Below are 19,484 nucleotides of genomic sequence, written 5' to 3' on the forward strand. Positions count from 1 at the left end.
CCTTGTTTTACAGTTTCGGAGAGGTGAAAAAGTGGACCCAATCTTCATTAGGTTCACCATCATGCTCGGTACCAATATATTAAAGAATCAGTGCAAACCATCGGGGATAAGGAACATAAGTGGGTAACTTATTTCCTTTGATCACTTCGATAAGTTGATCAAAAATAAGTTGAGCAAAATCCAAGGTTTTATTTTGATGATAGAGAAAAGCTTATGTTGCTCAAACATATAAAGTTGATCAAGACTACGCGTCTTGTGTTAGGGGCACTTTCCAAGAATACATGTGAGAATTCCCTTGTTTCATGTTTTCATACCATAATTTTTCAAGAAAAACACGTCATTCTCGTTGATCGAAAAAGCAAAGTACTCGTCATTAATTTGTAGATGCAAGGCTCTTTGTGTTGGCTTATGGACATATCTAGAATCATATGTGATCATGCAACCCTAATTGCTTTGGATCTACGTTTTTCACTAATTGAACATGGAAATTGAATACCAAATCAATAACCCTAGAAATTAGTCATCTGATCGAAACTCATAAAGAAATTAGGTTTAGAAGATTACCTCACTTGTTATGTAGTAATAACAGGACAATTTTGAAGATCCTTGACTCTTGAAAGCTTAGTGCCTCAAATATTGCACCTATAATGGCTCACAAACACTCTATGCAAGAGGATGAGAGGATAGATACACTTTAAAATCGGCTAGGATTATGAATACTTACTTAGGTCGAAATTCGAATGACTTCGGGGGGGGGGGGGGGGGGGGGTTATGTAGGACTAGGTTGCTTGATCTTATAGCTGGACTTGAATAAGGAAACCGTAGTTCCCATCCAAAACCTTAAGCAACCCATGGATATCCTTAAGGAAAACCTTAGACGAAATCTTATAGGGCCACCCAATAAATTTCGTCCACTCCTTTCCAAGGAGTTCTTAAGCCCAGTTTCACAATTATCAATGATTTGCAGAACAACCCCTCCATTATTAACCAATACCTTTAATCCCAAAATTAATCCCAGATTACTTTCTGATTACTCACTAATTAAAAATATGATTTCCAAATAATATATTATTTTGTAAAATATTAATAAAATCATTTTAAGTAACAATTTATTATTTCAAATAATAAATTCTAATCTCTCTCTCTAGTGGTCATCCTATCAAGTTGCATGAGTGAAGGAAACCCAAAAGGACCATGCTACTATCAAATAAAGTACATAAAAATTATAGTTATGGGCTTAGACACGTAATAAAACAGTCTCCCACTTAGATAAGTCTAATAACTATGATTGCAAGAATGACCTCAAGATTTGACTAGCACTCATAGCTCTCAAAAGTTGTTGTCGAACTCTAACATAGTCAGTTACGTGTCCTTTAGATTAGTGATCAAATATCCCAGCATTCTACAAGATATCGTATGGACATGAGCCATTGATTATAATCATTCTCTCTGTCTAAGATTTGTTTCCTAATTTCCAATTTATGATGATTGACAACAAACTACTAATTGTACACATCAATTCAATCCGAGCTTCGCCAATCGCTTCAGATGTCATCAGTAAATCATCGAGGGCCCACATATATCGCTTTTCCCGTTAGGGAAAAGGAACGGATAAACTTCAACTCATATGCTTGTACTATTCACTCATCAAATCATACACAATAATATGTTTTATAACATTAATTTACAAATATGTTTAGGTATTATCAATGCACGACTGACCCTTAAACAACAAGTCATATATCTCTGTTTGAAGAATATATGATATTATCATCTCAAAATTACTCGTGATAAAATCCATGAAGTAATTCTCTAAGAGTGGGTTTATCCAATATTCAAATTCCTATTTCAGGAGTACTCATGAACACTGCAACAAACATTTTCTATGTCTAAGCTTTCAGACAATCTACAGTCAGATTCATGACATTCTTAATTCACTACTTACTTCTAGAGTATGATCGATTGTGGATGTTTGAATAACCCAGTTATTCGGGAAGTAAAACATGCAAAGTGAAACACAAGAATAACCTAATTAACTATGGTCTTAAAATTTTTGAATATAAGTAACACGCCTTTATTTAGTCACCATATTAATTAGACATTATTCATTCTATAATGTTTCAAGTAATCAAATAAATACTTGAATTAAAGCATCAATCATCCCATGCTCTATGCATGCACACTATGTTTATCTATGGTCCTTCCTTTGTGCAACATATCAATTGGACTCATTTCCAATGATGCTTATTTCACAATTCTAAATTCTTATTAAAAGTGTAAAAATTTCAAATTCTTGTCACTACTAGAATATGTTAGAGTCTAACCTTGCATGTAATGATCCTTTCGTAATGTCGAGGCTCCAAAGTCACAGAGACTTGGTTAATGATATTACAAAGCATTCCATTTGAGATTTGTTACAAAAACAATTCCATGGAAACGAAGTCTCACATTTAAAGTAGATTTCTTTAACATCCTTCTTGCATTAAACTTTCTAACTCACACATATATCTCGATATCCAACTCCCATAATGAAACATTTCCATACTGCCATTTCACATCCATTCTTAACAGAATTCCGTCTATCCATATTTACGTCAATATGGTCCATCTATTACTATACTTCCAACTATCAACAAACAACCAATCTTTTGGTAAACCTCAGAATGTCCTTGATAGTTTTTTCACAACTTTAGTTATATCAAGTTCTAGTCCTTTTTCCCTCTTAGTGCCCTAGGCATTTGGAATATCAGAATGAGTGAATATTATAGTATATGCAATCGATCCTATAACCGAAGCATATGGGATTCAATTCATAATTTCTTAAAGAACTGATATTTAACCAGTCACTTGCTATAATATTCCCATATAACGAATTTTCTATGTTGAAAGATTTAAACATGATATTCATATATGTTCATGACTAAGTTCCATTAAAACTTCAATCTAAAATTTTATATTTGAAATGAAGTATTAGTGTCGTCTCCCTTAAGCCTTACTATAGTGAAACAACTTCCAAACTTTGTAACTTTGCAAATTGAAAGATTTGTTTCCTATAAATAGTATTGTTATCTCTCAACACTCGTCATAATGATTATGCTCCCACTAGCATAACAAATATGTTCTTACTAGCATACTAATTATGCTCCAACTAGCATTGACATGTACTCAAAAATCTACTGGACTTTTTGGAAATCAATACCTTTTGACTTCCTTGCCAAAGTGAAGATTTTTGATACGTAGTGCTTCGAAAAGACTTTATCTAGACTTCTCAAACTCATACACCTATCATTAAATAGCATATTTGTGAGTTCAAACCCTTCTAGAACTTATAGCAATAAGTCTCAAATGTTGAAACTATTTTCCATTTCTCACGATTCGAACTATAAAAAGGATGCTGTAATCATACTCGAATTTGAGAATGCAATTATCACAACTGCTAGCTCTAATGACATTAATCAATCCTTTAAAATCTACTAGTGAAAGCGTTTCCTCACAACCATTTTCCTGAAGTCGAGCGAAACCTCTTGTCACTTAGATTTTATGGTTTATACGTTCGTATCCATGCAAATTTTGTCATTTCCAACCACCATCATAATACAAGTTTTATGAAAAATTCAAACTTATGTGGACCGAACCTGCTTAATCTTAATTTCTTGCCACCTAGTAGCACAAGGGCTTACGAGTGCTTCCAAGCTATTGAGCAATTCACCCATATAGATCAATGTACTTTCATTGATCATGGTTCTTTGCCTTATGCAGTCAAATGAAAACCATAGAACTCATAGGTTATCAACCTTAGGTCGTATGCTAGTGATTATTAAAAGTTTTATTCTCGATTGTCTCCGAACACTTTTAAAGTTCAACAAGAATCCCACTAACTTCTTGACATAAAAGATTCTCTATCAAGGAACATTCCTCGACAAACAAATATTCAAGAGTTAGTGTGGGTTCTTATAAGAAACACTTCATATAATTAGTCTTAGTTGGTCTTTGTTTTAACCAAAACATCACAACTACCAATTTCAAATGTGGTAGAGAAAGAAAACATTTCTACTCTACATTTCATGAGGTGTTATAAACCTACTTAGAACATGTCACTCAAGGTACAACTTGGAGTAACTAGAGTATAACTCTAAAACTTGATTTTGGAACGAAGCATGACTTATCTTCTTGATTTAACCATTTCAACAATGCCTGAATCCTCTTCTTAGTCATATAAATGCAGTAAAGTGTTCTTAGAGGATCAATTGTGTCACACCCCCAAACCAGACGGCGGAAACGTCCGGGGGTGGTGGACTTCATTTGTAGTATCACAAAACATGCATCATAATAATCAAAGTACAAACAACCATTGTATTTAAAAGTATAAGTATTTATATGTGTTCAATCATTGTATATTGAAACCAAAATAGTTATACAAAAGAAGAAGATATAACTCATAATGGCTCCATCTTCTCAAAAAGCTCGGGGAGTATCTTTTATTATTTCCCTGAGAATACAAGTAATTTGAAAAGAGTGTATCAACAATAAGTTGAGTGAGTACATAAGTCTTTATGTTTGAAAGGGTGTCTTTCTATCTTGATTATGAAAATTGTTCCAGAAAATCCCATATTTTATGTTGTATATGAAAAGTAGTATTATTCTCATAAAATCGTTCTATTTTGTAAACCAATGTTCTGTATTTGTAAAACATGTAACTGAGAGTGTGCCTGGCTTCACCAGCTGTTATTGAAAACTGTAGTATACCATTATACTTTGTATTTTGTAAACTGGTACTTTGAAGATGTACTTACGTTTAGTTGTTTATACACTAACATGTTGTTAATATCTTTTTTATGAGTTATTATAACCATACTAAGACATGAACGCCTGAAACAAACGCCTTGTGGGTGTTTAAACTGTTGAAAACAATTGCCACTCATTGGCCTGTATGCATGACTGTAGCTAGAAGCCTGAGTGCGGGGTTGTCAATCCCGATATAGATCTACACACAACTTGTTTCGATCATAGGGCTGGAGATTCTGGTTATAATGTCAGTACTTTACCGTGGTTGTCTAAAATGAATTAAGCAACCTGAATTGAATGTCTCATAAAAATCATATAAACGTTACATGTATATTACATATGAAAACCCAATTATTCTGAAATAAATGCTTGACAGTATGTTCTTGAATTAGTGTTCCGAACATGTATTTGACAAGTGTAAAACCTTGATTTGTTTTGAATCAAAACCCTTGTTTCATGTAAAACAGTGTATTCTTGTATGCTTGAATCATGAATTATTCTTCTATGTATCATAAATTATACCTATTATAATATATATGTACTTTATGAATTGGTAAATAACTATTTTTAAATGTAATCCTTTGCTCAACATGTAACAAAGGGTAATTAAACTGATGAAATAACTTTTATATTTATATACATATACAATTTTATATATAAGTAAAATTTAAACGATCTTCGGACAAATAACCGGTACTATAAGTCCACGTCCAAACAAGGAAAAGGACCTAGAACGAGTTATTAGTCCTAATCCTTTTAAATCTTATTTATATTAATATTAATATATATATATATATATATACATATATATATATATATATATATATATATATATATATATATATATATATATATATCCAATTATGAAATAACTGTTATATTTATATACATATACAATTTTATATATAAGTAAAATTTAAACGATCTTCGGACAAATAACCGGTACTATGAGTCCACATCCAAACAAAGAAAAGGGCCTAGAACGACTTATTAGTCCTAAGCATTTTAAATATTATATATATATATATATATATATATATACATATATATATACATATATATATACATATATATATATATATATATATATATATATATATATATATATATATATATGGGAAAAATATAAGTTTATAAAAGAGTACAATATTGGAGTATTTTTGATGCTTTAAAATCGTTTTATCGTGATTTGAAATCATTTATTCATAACACAAAGATATTGTGTTATGCTTGTATTTACCCCCTTAAAATAGTAGAAATTATGAAAATACGGGGGTACGAACTCACTTGATAGATGGTGAATCGGACATAGTTTCGTTTCACGAAAAAGGAATTTATTTGTCAGGAAACCGGTTCAAATCGGGCAGAGTTTTGACAGGAGAGAGGTTAATTGTCGGTAATCTCGGGGCTTTGAGGCTTGCTTTGGGCTTGAGTCTTGATACCGGGGCTTTAGGGGTTGTATATGAGCTTATGGAAGTGGAAAATGTGAAAGAGAATGAAATTTGGGGTGAAAAAGTGTAAAAACAGTCGGACCCTCGCATGCCTTATATAGGCCAAAGCCTCGGATCCGTCGCTTATGCCAGGCTATGCGAGGCTGACAGCTTGCGAAGGGAGGCAGCTTCAGTTTGGAGGTGGTAGGCTCGGATTGGACCGGACTTCGGTCCAATAGAAGAAGGACACGTGCGAAGGCAGCATCTGAGGTGTGTCTCCGGGGTGTGTCATGCGAAGCTGTCCGAGTAGGATTAGACCGTGGAGTTGGTCGAATCAGGAGGTGACACGTGAGGATGCGGTCCAATCAGAAGACGCCACGTGGAGGCTTGAATGCGAGGGTGACGTGGCAAGTACTGTTCATGCGAAATTTCCCGGTTTTTCCTATTTTTCTTTATTTTTGTGCCAAAAACATGTAAAATTCATAACTTTTGCATACGAACTCCGTTCTTGACGTTCTTTTATTGCACGCATAGGTAAAATTATACTCTATGACTTTCGTCTAGACTTCGTTGGCTAATTTATAATTATTTTTATTATTATTATTTTTAACAAACCGAGACAGGAAAATCCGTTAAAAATTCATAACTTCTTCATCCAATGTCTGTTTTGTCTGTCTTTTTACCGTTGTACTACTAATGGCGAGACCTTCAATTCTCGTTTAGGTTGCGTCGGCAAAAAACCAATCGATCTTTATTTCGAGTATTTAGTTGTACATTGCTATACTAAAACTTAGAAAAATCATAACTTACTCATACGAAGTCAGATTTTGGCGTTCTTTTTATGAATGTTCTCAGTTTAACATAAACTACAACTTTCATTTAGATTGTTAAGGCTAAAAAGCATTTTATTAAAAACTCAGTTTTTACACTGAATAGTGTATTTGCCAGTTTTGTCGCGGATTTTCGATTGGTCATAACTTCTTCGTTATAACTCGGATTTTAGTGTTCTTTATATTTTTGGAAACCTTGTTACAATCCTTATCACTTGGTTCATCCCAATTGAGATTATTTAATAATTTATTTTTGAGGGTCAATTATGTAAGTATACACAGTATGCCAAAATTTCTCTTTATTAATTTAAAAAGAAGTACAAATTGGCCTACACTATTACATAGGTTTGAAATAACGGTTTGTTACATTAACCCCCCCCCCCCCCCCCCCCCGTTAGAGAGAATTTCGTCTCGAAATTTACATTACAGATAGACTAGGAAAAAAGATGTGGGTATTTCTGTTGCATTTGATCCTCCCGCTCCCAAGTGAATTCAGTTCCCCATTTTGCATTCCAGCGAACCTTCACTACCGGGATGCAGCTTTGTTTGGTTTTCTTAACCTCCCTGTGTAGTATCTCTACGGGTTCTTCCACAAAATTGAGGCTCTCGTTTAACTCAATTTCCTCGAGTGGTATGACAAGAGTCTCGTCAGATAGACACTTTTTCAAGTTTGAAACGTGGAAGGTAGGATGAATGTTACTTAGTTCTTGGGGTAATCGAAGTTTGTAAGCTACAGGGCCTATTCAAGCAAGAATCTTAAATGGTCCTATGTACCTTGGATTCAGTTTGTCACGCTTTCCAAAGTGTATCATGCCCTTACAGGGTGAGACCTTTAACAAAATGTGGTCACCAACCTGGAATTCCAAAGGTTTTCTCCTTTTGTCGGCGTAGCTTTTCTGTCTATCTCTAGAAGCTTTAAGTCGCTCCCGAATTTGTATGATCTTCTTGGTAGTTTCTCGAATAATTTCTGGACCAGTGAGAGTACTGTCATGAGTTTGACCTCTAGCTAGCTGCGTGTCACCCACTTCATCCCATCACTAAGGGGATCTGCACTTGTGGCCATAGAGGGCTTCAAATGGAACAACTTTTATGCTAGTATGATAATTGTTGTTATAAGAGAAGTCAAAAAGGGGTAAATGAATATCCCATGCCTTTCCAGAGTCTATCGCGCAAGCTCGTAACATATCCTCTAACATTTGAATCGTCCTCTCACTTTGTCCATCTGTTTTCGGATGGTAGGTTCTACTCATGTCCAGCGTAGTTCCCAAAAATTTTTGTAAAGACTGCCAAAAACGAGAGGTGAATCTACTATCTCGGTCTGAAATAATAGATATTAGCACACCATGCAGTCTAACAATCTCTTTGAGGTATGTTCTTGTTAGCTTCTCCATCTTGTCGGTCTCCTTGGTTGGTAAGAAGTGTGCGGATTTGGTTAATCTATCAACGATTACCCAAATAGTATCATAACCACTTGATGTCTTGGGTAACATGGTTATGAAAGCCTTTGTAATCTGCTCCCACTTCCATTCAGGGATTTCAGGTTATTGCAATAAACCTAAAGGTTTCTGGTACTCTACCTTAACTTTGGCGCAAGTAAGGCACTTGCCCACAAAGGTAACGATTTCGGCTTTCATGTTAGGCCACCAATATAGTTTCTTAAGGTCCAGATACATCTTTTCTAAACCTGGGTGGATGGAGTATTGGGTTTGGTGTGCTTCATTCATAACCACATCTTTGTAACCACCAAGCTTTGGTGTCCAAATCTGGTTCATGAAATAATAGAATCCATCATCCTTGACTTGGAAGTTCTTATCCTTTCCTAACAGGGTTTCACCTACCACGTTTTTGGGTTCAAGGCTTCAGTTTGAGCTTCCTTGATCTGCGTGGACAGCTGCGAATGGATTCTCATGGTCAACGACTTTACCCAGCGTCCCGAGTATTCTTTTCTACTAAGGGCGTCAGCTACTATGTTTTCTTTACCAGGGTGATAAAGAATTTCACATTCGTAGTCGTTAAGTAGCTCCACCCATCGTCGTTGTCTCATGTTCAGCTCTTTCTGATAGAACATTTGCTAGAGACTTTTATGGTCCGTGAATATTGTGCATTTCGTGCCATATAAGTAATGTCTCCAGATCTTCAGAGCAAACACCACTGCTCCTAGTTCAAGGTCATGTGTTGTATAGTTGACTTCATGTGTTTTTAGCTGTCTTGAGGCATAGGATATAACCTTTCCTCTTTGCATAAAAACACATCCAAGCCCTTGATTAGAAGCATCACATTACACTATGAAATCCTCTGTCCCTTAAGGGAGAGATAGGATCGGTGCACTACACAAGGCCTAAGAATTGACGAATTTCTGTAGGTGTTTTGGGTGCTGACCAGTTTTCAATTGCCTTTATTTTAGAAGGGTCCACGTGTATTCCCTCTGAACTAACCACGTGACCTAGGAAATCTACCTTCCTGATCCAAAATTCACACTTTGAAAACTTCGCATAGAGTTTCTCTGATCTAAGAGTTTGTAATATTTGACGAAGATGTTGGCCATGTTCTTCTTTGCATTTTGAGTAGATAAGGATGTCGTCAATGAAGATTATAACGAATTTATCCAGGAATGGGCAACACACTCTACTCATTAGGTCCATGAACACTGCAGGTGCATTCTTCAATCCAAATGGCGTCACTATAAACTCGTAATGACCAAAACGATTTCTGAACGCGGTTTTGGGAACGTCTTCCTCCAAAATTCGTAACTGGTGATACCCGGATCTTAAGTCTATCTTCGAGAAGTAGTTTGCCCCTTGAAGTTGGTTGAACAGATCGTCAATGCGAGGCAGAGGGTATCGATTCATGATGGTAAGTTTATTCAACCCGCGATAGTCTATACACATGCGGAATGATCCCTCCTTCTTCTTTACGAACAAAATCGGTGCTCCCCAAGGTGAGAAGCTTGGTCTTATGAAGCCTTTGCTTAGGAGTTCGTTAAGTTGGCTGAATAATTCCTGCATTTCAGAAGGTGCAAGACGATAGGGGGATTTGGCTATGGGGTTAGCTCCAGGGATTAAGTCGATTCGGAATTCGACTTGTCGTTCGGGAGGCACCCCTGGAAGATCATCGGGAAATACATCGGGAAAGTTGCAGACCTCGAGAATGCTCGCGATGTCTTTCACTTCTTGCTTTTTGTCTACCACGTGAGCTAAGAATACAAAGTACTCCTTGCGAAGGTATTTATGTGCCTTGATGCAAGAAATGATCTAAAGGTTCATTCCGGGTTTGTAGCTGTAAATAACAAGAGTTTCGTTAGTTGGCAAGTTCAAACGAATAACTCTTTCATAGCATAGGATGTCGGCATGGTTGGGGAACAACCAATCCATGCCTATTATGAAGTCAAAACTTTTGATAGAGACCGCCATAAGGTCTATTGAGAAAGAAAAATCATTTAAGGTAAGGGTACATCCTATGTATATATCATTGGTAGATTCGGATTTCCCGTTAGCCATTTAAACTGTCAAAGTTTCGTTTAGTTGTTGGGAGTTTTGATTTAGTAGCTGTTTGAAGTTTTGGCTCACGAAGCTCCTCTTAGCACCACAATCAAAAAGAATGCATGCATAAGTATTGTTGAGAAAGAACGTATCCGTGACCACTGCAGGGTCTGCCATCGCTTCTTCGTGACCTAGTGCTAGAATTCTCCCAACCCCACTGGCATTTCTAACATTTGGACAATCTCTCTTGAAATGCCCCACATTACCGCATTGGTAGCATGCTTGACCTACTCCAGCGGCAGGTACTTGGTTAAGTGGTTGAGGTGGTGTTCTACAGAATCGGGCAGTATGCCCTTTCCTATTGCAGTTACGGCACTGCATTTCAGGGCAATTTCTGGTGTGGTGAAAATTGCACTTTTTGCATTTAGGGACGCTACCAACATAGGGTTTAGTTGGTGTTGGGTTTTTAGGGGCAACAGCAGGCACAATAGTAGGTATGGTAGCAGGTATAGTAGTAGCACGGACTACCACTATTTGTTGCTGCTTTGAAGGTTCCATAGGAGCTTTTCCCTTACTTTTGTTCCAACCCTTCTAATTGTTGTTGTTGTTGTTCTCCCTGGGTTGTTATGGGGCAGTAACCACAGAGTTTTGATGATTTCCGTGGTCAATAAGTGACTGTGCCAATTCCTTGGCTCTGTCAAAGGTAACAGGCCTAGATGCAATGACACTTGCCTATATCTGGGGCGACAGTGCCCAAATATACCTTTCAATCTTTTTTCTCTCTAGAGCAACCATTTCCGGACACTGAATCGCCAAGTCACAGAACCGATTCGTGTAAGTTGTTATGTCTGCACCGACCATGGTAAGACCCCAGAGTTTTTGCTCCATTTTCTGAATTTCCCCTCGCGAACAGTATTCCTGCATCAACATGGTTTTTAGGTTCTCCCAGCTTATAGTATTAGCCACTATCAAAGTCAATGACTTAACATGGCCATTCCACGATGTTAGGGCCCTATCTGAGAAAGTACAGGCAGCAAATTTAACTTTGCTACCCTCTAGACAGGAGCAAATTTCAAAGATTGCTTATGCCTTCTCAATCCACTGCCTTAAAACCATCACTCCTCCAGTTCCATTAAAGGTCCTGGGTTTGGCATTCGAGAAGTCTTTATAAGTGCACTATCGCGAGTGCTCATGACCCTCGACATGGTTAGATGGATGTGCACCAGCTCCCGACCCACTAGCACCAGGAGTATTGATATGAGATAAGGAAGTCGCTACAGCTACCATGACTGCTGCTTGGAACATAGTAGCATCGAATTGAGGGGGTGGTGGTGGAGGCGGCATCAATGCTTTATTTTCATTGTTACGTCTTGGATTTCTATGAGGAGGCATATTTTTCTATAAAAGTCAATAGATAAAATGATAGTGAGATATCAAGAATGAATATGAATTTGATATCTCTGAACTTAAACACTTAATTCAACAAGAATTTTGTGAAGAATTGAAAATGGATGTCTACTGCAAGTACAACTTGCAACAAGATAGTATAAAATGAAGTTGTTATTTTTCAAAGAGTATGAAAATACATGTCGATTGTATTGGTATATTAAGTATATGTAATATGGATACTTGATCCTAAAGCAGGTCTTTAATAAACCACAATATTGCGAAAGTATCAACATCAAACCGACCTACCGAAAATAAAAAATTTCGCGATCGTATTGAAAAGTATTAAAATAACACTGGAACATATCCATAATCCCAAAACTTTGGAATGGAATGTTTGTGAAAATTGTAGGAACTCTTGTTGAAGTAAAGTGCTTATTATTTTATTGATACTTGATTTTGTACATATCCTGAAAGTAGTCTATACATTCAGTATATTAAACTAGAAAGTAGTGTAAACACTACATGTGGCGGTTGCTACGACGGTTACTTGGTTCTGCCTCATCCTGCGTCTTCCAGCGCCTTTCTTGTGCATCCTGATGCTCTCTCAACTCCCTTATCTTGGATTGAGCAGCATTAAGTTGCCTTTGAAGGGCTTCAATATGGTGCTGGGTGTCATCTTGCATTTCGTCAAGACGAAGGATATCTGAAGTGATAGCCTGCGCTACCACATTCACTTCTAGGATTCGATTAATTGTGACATGGTTTCTTAATCATTAAGATGATCATAAACCATGACACCAAGGTACTATCCTTTCCTTTTAGCTTGGAAAAACTTTTATCTTTCTGCCCAATGGATTCTTCTTAATTGTGATTCTATACCTTGAAACTTTTCAAGGTATTAGAATTATTCTTAATCTTCTAGGCATAACCATATTTACTGAATCATTAGTAAATATTGATGAATAAACATATCGTCCTTTTTGGTGGATATGACCAGATCACATCAATGTGTACTAGATCCTTTAGTCGTTCACTTGACTCACATATACATGTGAACAAGGAATTAGTCTCAATTTACCAAAGATCAAGACTCTCATAGATCACACAATTACCAGTATGACTCCAAGTTTCTATCCAATTGAAACTTGGGTGATGAGAATCCTTCCTCACTTGGTAAATTATGACACCACAACAAGCGATATAACTAAGAATCAAATCCATTTTCAACATGCTAATAATGGAAATATAAACACAATTTTTCATAAATGCCATTGTAAGTAATCATAAACCAAATATGATAAAACCAAAATTTACTTTATTGATAATGTGCGGAAAACTCGTCCTTACAATGCAAATACATATGAAAACTATGTTTCTAAATATTCCTAATAAATCTATCATAACTCCTAAGTAGCAGCTCAAAAATCTGATTATCGAACTATACGACCGAAATCCATTTCTCACGATCAGACTCAGTTACTCCTCTTTTAAGCTTCCTTATTTCTTCGATCCGACAAAAAATCAAAATGTGATTATCACATCATGTAATAAGATTTATACATAAGAACTTAATAGAGTTAGATAGTGGATGTACCTGAAGTAGAGTCATAGAATTTGACTTCACTTTCTCTAAGATATCTTAGGTAGTCTGGGCAGCTTCGCTTCCAATGTCCCTTCAATTGGTAGTACAAACAGATGGATTCGTTAGCATCAGCACATGGACCTATCCCAGAACAGGCCTTTCTCTTATGGTCATACTTTTTGACATTGGTCGATTTCTCTTCCTTAGGAGGAGAAACCATTTGTGTACTATCACCGTTTCCATCACCAACGACCATGGAACTTTGGGATATAGATCCTCAAAACAAATTTGCTTCACCAAAGCGCCAAAGCATTTCTACTTTAGTAGCAATTAGCAAATATGTCAGATCAATTAGGGTCACGTCGTGATCAATCATGTAATAGTCCTTAAGGAATTGACTATATGACTCAGGAAGCAAGTGAAGAACCAAGTCAACAGCTAGTTCCCTTTGGAAAACAACACCCAACATTTCCAATCTGTTAATATGCGACATAAACTTCAAGACATGCAGACACACAAAATTTCCATCTTGGTATTTGGATGCAATAAGGATTGAGTAACTTTGAAATTTTCAAGTTGACGAAATTGTGGGTCAGGGACAATCACTAGAAGTGACAGAGGAAGAGAAGTATGACTTCTAGTTCCAAAAATGCATGAAGAAAGGAATGATCTCTCACCTTGATCGATACGTGGAAAATCAAGTCCAATAGGATGAGGAAGACCATACTCATCTAAAATCGACAACTATAAAGGGAGAAAATTAAAGTTAGTTGATTTTAATCCTTAATATAACAGCAAAAAGAAATATCAAGGCTAGCACCCAACACAATAATTCACAATTCATAAGAGGAATTTCGTAATCCAATTGTAAATTATCTGAAGGTAGGTAAATGACGATTTATCAATTCCACAAGGAAAACGAAATTAAAAATCAATTAGGTTTTAGATGAAATTTCTAGATCTTTTGATATTCATCGAACTATTCAATGACCTGTTTAATCATGATTATGCTCTCACTTTGTGATTGGGATGCCAAGGATCTCAAACGAGATGTGAATAACCATGCAAATTAGCTTGGAATTCTCAATGTCATTTATTGCCCAATCAATGTGTCAGTTAGCCACGCACGCTCCATTGACTCAATCATAATTTACGAGACACCCATTGCCAAAAATATTAGTCCCATATTAGCATGTCGGTTAACCACACAAGCTCCACTAACGACAAATAAGGTGCAATGTGCAATTTCATGGGTTAGCATCAATTTCACATTTTTCCTAAAGTAACTTAGATTGAGAATTTTATAAAAGCCTTTAGTTAATTTATAATTCATTATACTTTTAACGAGAGTTTAGTGTCCTATCTTACCCATTCGGCTAATGACCCTCCACTAGTCAAGAGTGCGGTGGGTAAGAATGGATACTCACTGGTGGTTATTTTATAGGACGATTCCTTAAACACCTCTTATAGAAGAACTTCGTGAATGAGGCCTACTAATGGTAAGACTGACTTTTCTTTTATATATATATATATATATATATATATATATATATATATATTAGACTTTTAATTTTATATAGTATAACGATGCATTTTAAACATTTAAAATACTAAAGTTTTAATCTTTTAATAAATTAAACTTTTAATTTAATTAAATTTTAACCACACATGGATTTATTAGTTGTCTTTTAGTTAAACATTTAATTATATTATTAATAAAATCCACCAGGATATCTTCTATCTTCTAGGGTCTACCATTATCCAAAAGACTAGGTTAAATTGAAAACAAAAGGGGTGTATTAATTTTTTTTTTTCAAAAGACTAGGTTAAATTTAAATAGGAAAATAATCTTATCATTATCCAAATTTGATCAAATCCTTTAATTGTGATAAAGATATCATATTACCATTCAGAAAATTCAGTTTTAGGCATTAAAAACGAATTAAGACAATTATCCTAATGAAACGAAGATAACATAAAAAATCAGGGATTTGGTGAGACAATTCGTCGAGTAAGGCACTGAATTCGCCGAGCTCATCGTTGAACTCTTCGAGTTCCTGGAACAGGAAGCTAATATGATTTGCTTCTTCTTTGGGCAGTTCACTATCGCATCAAATTTAATTGAAAAACATCATAGACTTTGATACCACTATTGGGTTATGGGCATATCTACAATCCTATGTGATCATGCAACCCTAATTGCTTTAGATCTAAGTATTTCACTAATTGAACATGCAAATTGAATACCAAAGCAATAACCCTAGAAACTAGTCATATGATCGAAATTCATAAAGACATTAAGGTTAGAAGATTACCTCACTTGTTATGTAGTAATAACAAGACAATCTTGAAGATCCTTGACTCTTGAAAGCTTAGTGCCTCAAATGTTGCACCTCTAATGGCTCACAAACACTCTATGCAAGAGGATGAGAGGAGAGATACACTTGAAAATCGGCTAGGGTTATGAATACTTGCTTAGGCCGAGATTATAATTACTTGGGGGCGGGGGGGTTATATAGGGCTAGGTTGATAAATCTTAAGGCTCAACTTGAATAAGGAAACTCTAGTTCTCATCCAAAACCCTAAGCAACCCATGAATCTCTTTAAGGAAACCCTTGGACCAAATCTTATAGGGCCACCCTATAAATTTCGTCTACTCCTTTCCAAGGAGTCCTTAAGCCTAGTTTCATATCTATCAATGATTTGCAAAATAGCCCTCCCCCATTATTAATCAGTTCCTTTAATCCCAAAATTAATCCCAAATTAATTTCTAATTAATTAGTAATTAATAACATAATTTTAAAATAATACATTAATCTTGTAATATATTAATAAAATCTTTTGAAGTACCAATTTATAATTTAAAATAATTAATTCTATGCTTTCTCCATTGGTCATCATGTTAAGTTGCATGAGTGAAGGCAACCCAAAAGGACCACGCTACTATCAAATCAAGTACATACCTATTATAGTTATGGGCTTAGACACCTAATCCAACACTTCGAACATTAGTCACAGTCATCGAAATAAAATGTTTGCCATGTCCAATTGTTTCGATAATTTTTCCTTGAACATAGTAGGTAGAGGTATAGTAGAAATCATTAATGTGTTGTGGCAGAAAAGAATCAGAAAAAACAGCAAGAGCATTACGATGTAGGCAAGCAGCAAGATAGGAAACGAAGTCTTCGAAACCCTAGTTATTGAACTTTTCGTAGATTTCAATAGAGAAGGCCACATTTTTTTGGCAAAATGACAATGGGAGTGATTAGAGTACTAAAATCCTTGATTTCATTTAGCATAGGAACATAAGTGTAGAGAGTAGCATGAGGAGTCATCGAGTGTGTGATTAGGATTCTTCAGAGTAAAAGCAGACGAGATAAATTTTTTCAAGGTAATCTCATTGTGTAAGAGACTTGTGATGTAATTTCTCTGTTTTTATACTCCAATAAGCACTATTAAAAAGTAATCATATGGAGAGAGAAGGGTATGCCCCAAATCTCGCAGTTCGGAAATGATGCCTCTTATTCGAAAATTTAAATAAATAAACGCTTAAGCATTTCTCCAGCGATAAGGGTAATCATTCAAATTAATCATCTAGTAAGTGAGAATCTCAAACGTGACAAAAACAATAGAGTGAGTATCAGCGTCAATGCATCGGAATAGTGGGTAGGATTTTGGTGTATCACTTATTATGTTATTGCAATAGATCATTTACATAGTGTTGTGAAGTCTCATCATTATTGAATGGTTTGCTACGATGTATCATTTACTACTTTTATTAGAAGAAAATATTTGGTGAGAGGGGTATGATGTGTGTAATACATTTCGATACGTAACCTACCTATTGGCATAGAATGTCTAATTTCCGTTAGTGTGGGCCAATACAACTAGTAAAAAACAATTATTTTTTAGAAGAATTGAAGGGTAAGAGTGGATTGGTGTGTGTAACACATCATGGAACATTATATACCTATCGGAAAATAATTTCGAACTTTTACCAGTGTATGGTATTATAAAGTGAATCATTAAATTCAATAACAGAATATTGGTAGTGTAAGAAAGGTTCTTAGATCTCTCAATCATTGTATGGTTTAATATTGTAAATTATAAACATAAAAGGCATGACAACCATCAAAATTTGATACAGTTCTATATTTCCGTAAACTTAGTTACACATATATGCACGACACATACTAGACTTTGTAACTAGAAGCTAAGTTATAACTTACTAGAAACTTGGAAATAAGTAGAATCGAAGGATAGTGTACTTAGATTTCATATTGATATGTGTATTCTGCAACTATTTAACTGTAGTGACTATCCATATTTACGCTATTCTTTGACTCGAACATCATTGCATGAAATATATACACACATAAGACACTTGACCTAGTAGTAGAAATTTGGTCCAAGTCTCGTACGAACTTAAGTAAACGTTGAAACTATGACTAGTATACTTGATTCGTACGTTTACCTTGAATATCGGAATCACTACATAGAAATGCCAATAAACAAACAAAAACAAATTTCAAGTATTTTTATAACTTGAATAAGAGTTATGAAACTCTAAAATAGTTTAAAATTCAATTCATTTTGATATCCAAATATTTACGAAATTCCTTAAAACCCAAAAAGTCCTAGAAACTTAAATATATGAAGTTTTTCAATTAAAACCCCGTAGAAATTTTTATAAACTCTATAATATCAAATTAAAATATTTAAAATGTGGAAATATAATCAACGAAATTAATTTATTTCACTAACATTAACCTTGCTTTTATAAGCTAAAAATCTAAGAGTTATGAACAAAATTTATATAAAGTAAACATTTTATATTAATTGAAAGAAATTTTATAAAATTTTAGGAATTAAAAAATAAATTAAATATCCTCTCTCCTCTTCAAATTTTGGGATCCCTCTCTCACCCCTCATTTCTTCTCCCAAAGTCAATCATTTTCACTTCCCATTCACTCAACCTCCCACTTTTCTCTCTCTAAAACTAACCTCTGCATTTTCTCTACAAATGACGAACCTAGAAGCAATATCATTGGGATAGATTTTCACATTCAATTCTTCATGAGTTCAGAAGCATCTTTGTATTTTGGTGGAGGATATCCCCAAAGAGATGACGAGAGAGGTGAACTATCAAGAGAGATAGAATCTCTCTTTTCTTCTCTCTAAAACCCCCACTCATTACCTCTATGAATTAGCTCCAAAACCCATGAAATTTCCAGAAAATATTCCTCATACTGCTCAAGAATATTTATTATTTGAGGTTGATCTTAAAGGTAAAATCAATTTCCTTACATTTTGTTCACTTTTTTCTTTAAAAAAATATCAAGTTTTCCTGTATTTTTCTTCTCCATAAACACTTTTAATTTCTTTTAGATTATTCACATACAGGTCAAATTTGATGATGAAGGTGGTCGGATTTCACCCAAAAACAACATGCATGTTGTTAGAAGGTGAAATCCAATGATCAAAACCTAAATCAAATCAATCAACTTGAGTTTTACAAGTTTTAAAGATCCAAAACCACATGCATTCATGGTCTTCAAATCATCATGCATGTGATGAACATCACGCTTAAAGACTTCATTATCAAAGTACATTGTTAAGAATTCTCATAGAGGATTTATTCATAAATAAATATCTAAAACTTATTTTCAACTCAAATCCGATTTTTCCTAGAATCCAAACAACAGATTAGATGATCTGGAAATTTTCAGAAAATAACTCGGTTTTCTTGATTTATTGTATCTTTCGCAAGAAAATAGAGCAATAATTCATATAAAATACTTTTCATGGTTAGTAAATTCTGGTAAAATTTAGGTATTAGCTATGCGCTATGTAAACACTTTTAATGAAGCTGTGTGCATTTCTAAGGATGTTTTCATGAAATGAATAGTAAAATACAGTTATGAATGTCCAAAGCCATATTTCATAATTTTCGCATCTTCTAGATATCATAAAAACTCTATGAAAAATT

Source organism: Lactuca serriola, chromosome 4 (genome assembly GCF_051521515.1).
Source record: "Lactuca serriola cultivar US96UC23 chromosome 4, Lser_US96UC23_V15, whole genome shotgun sequence".
NCBI classification, from domain to species: Eukaryota; Viridiplantae; Streptophyta; class Magnoliopsida; order Asterales; family Asteraceae; genus Lactuca; species Lactuca serriola.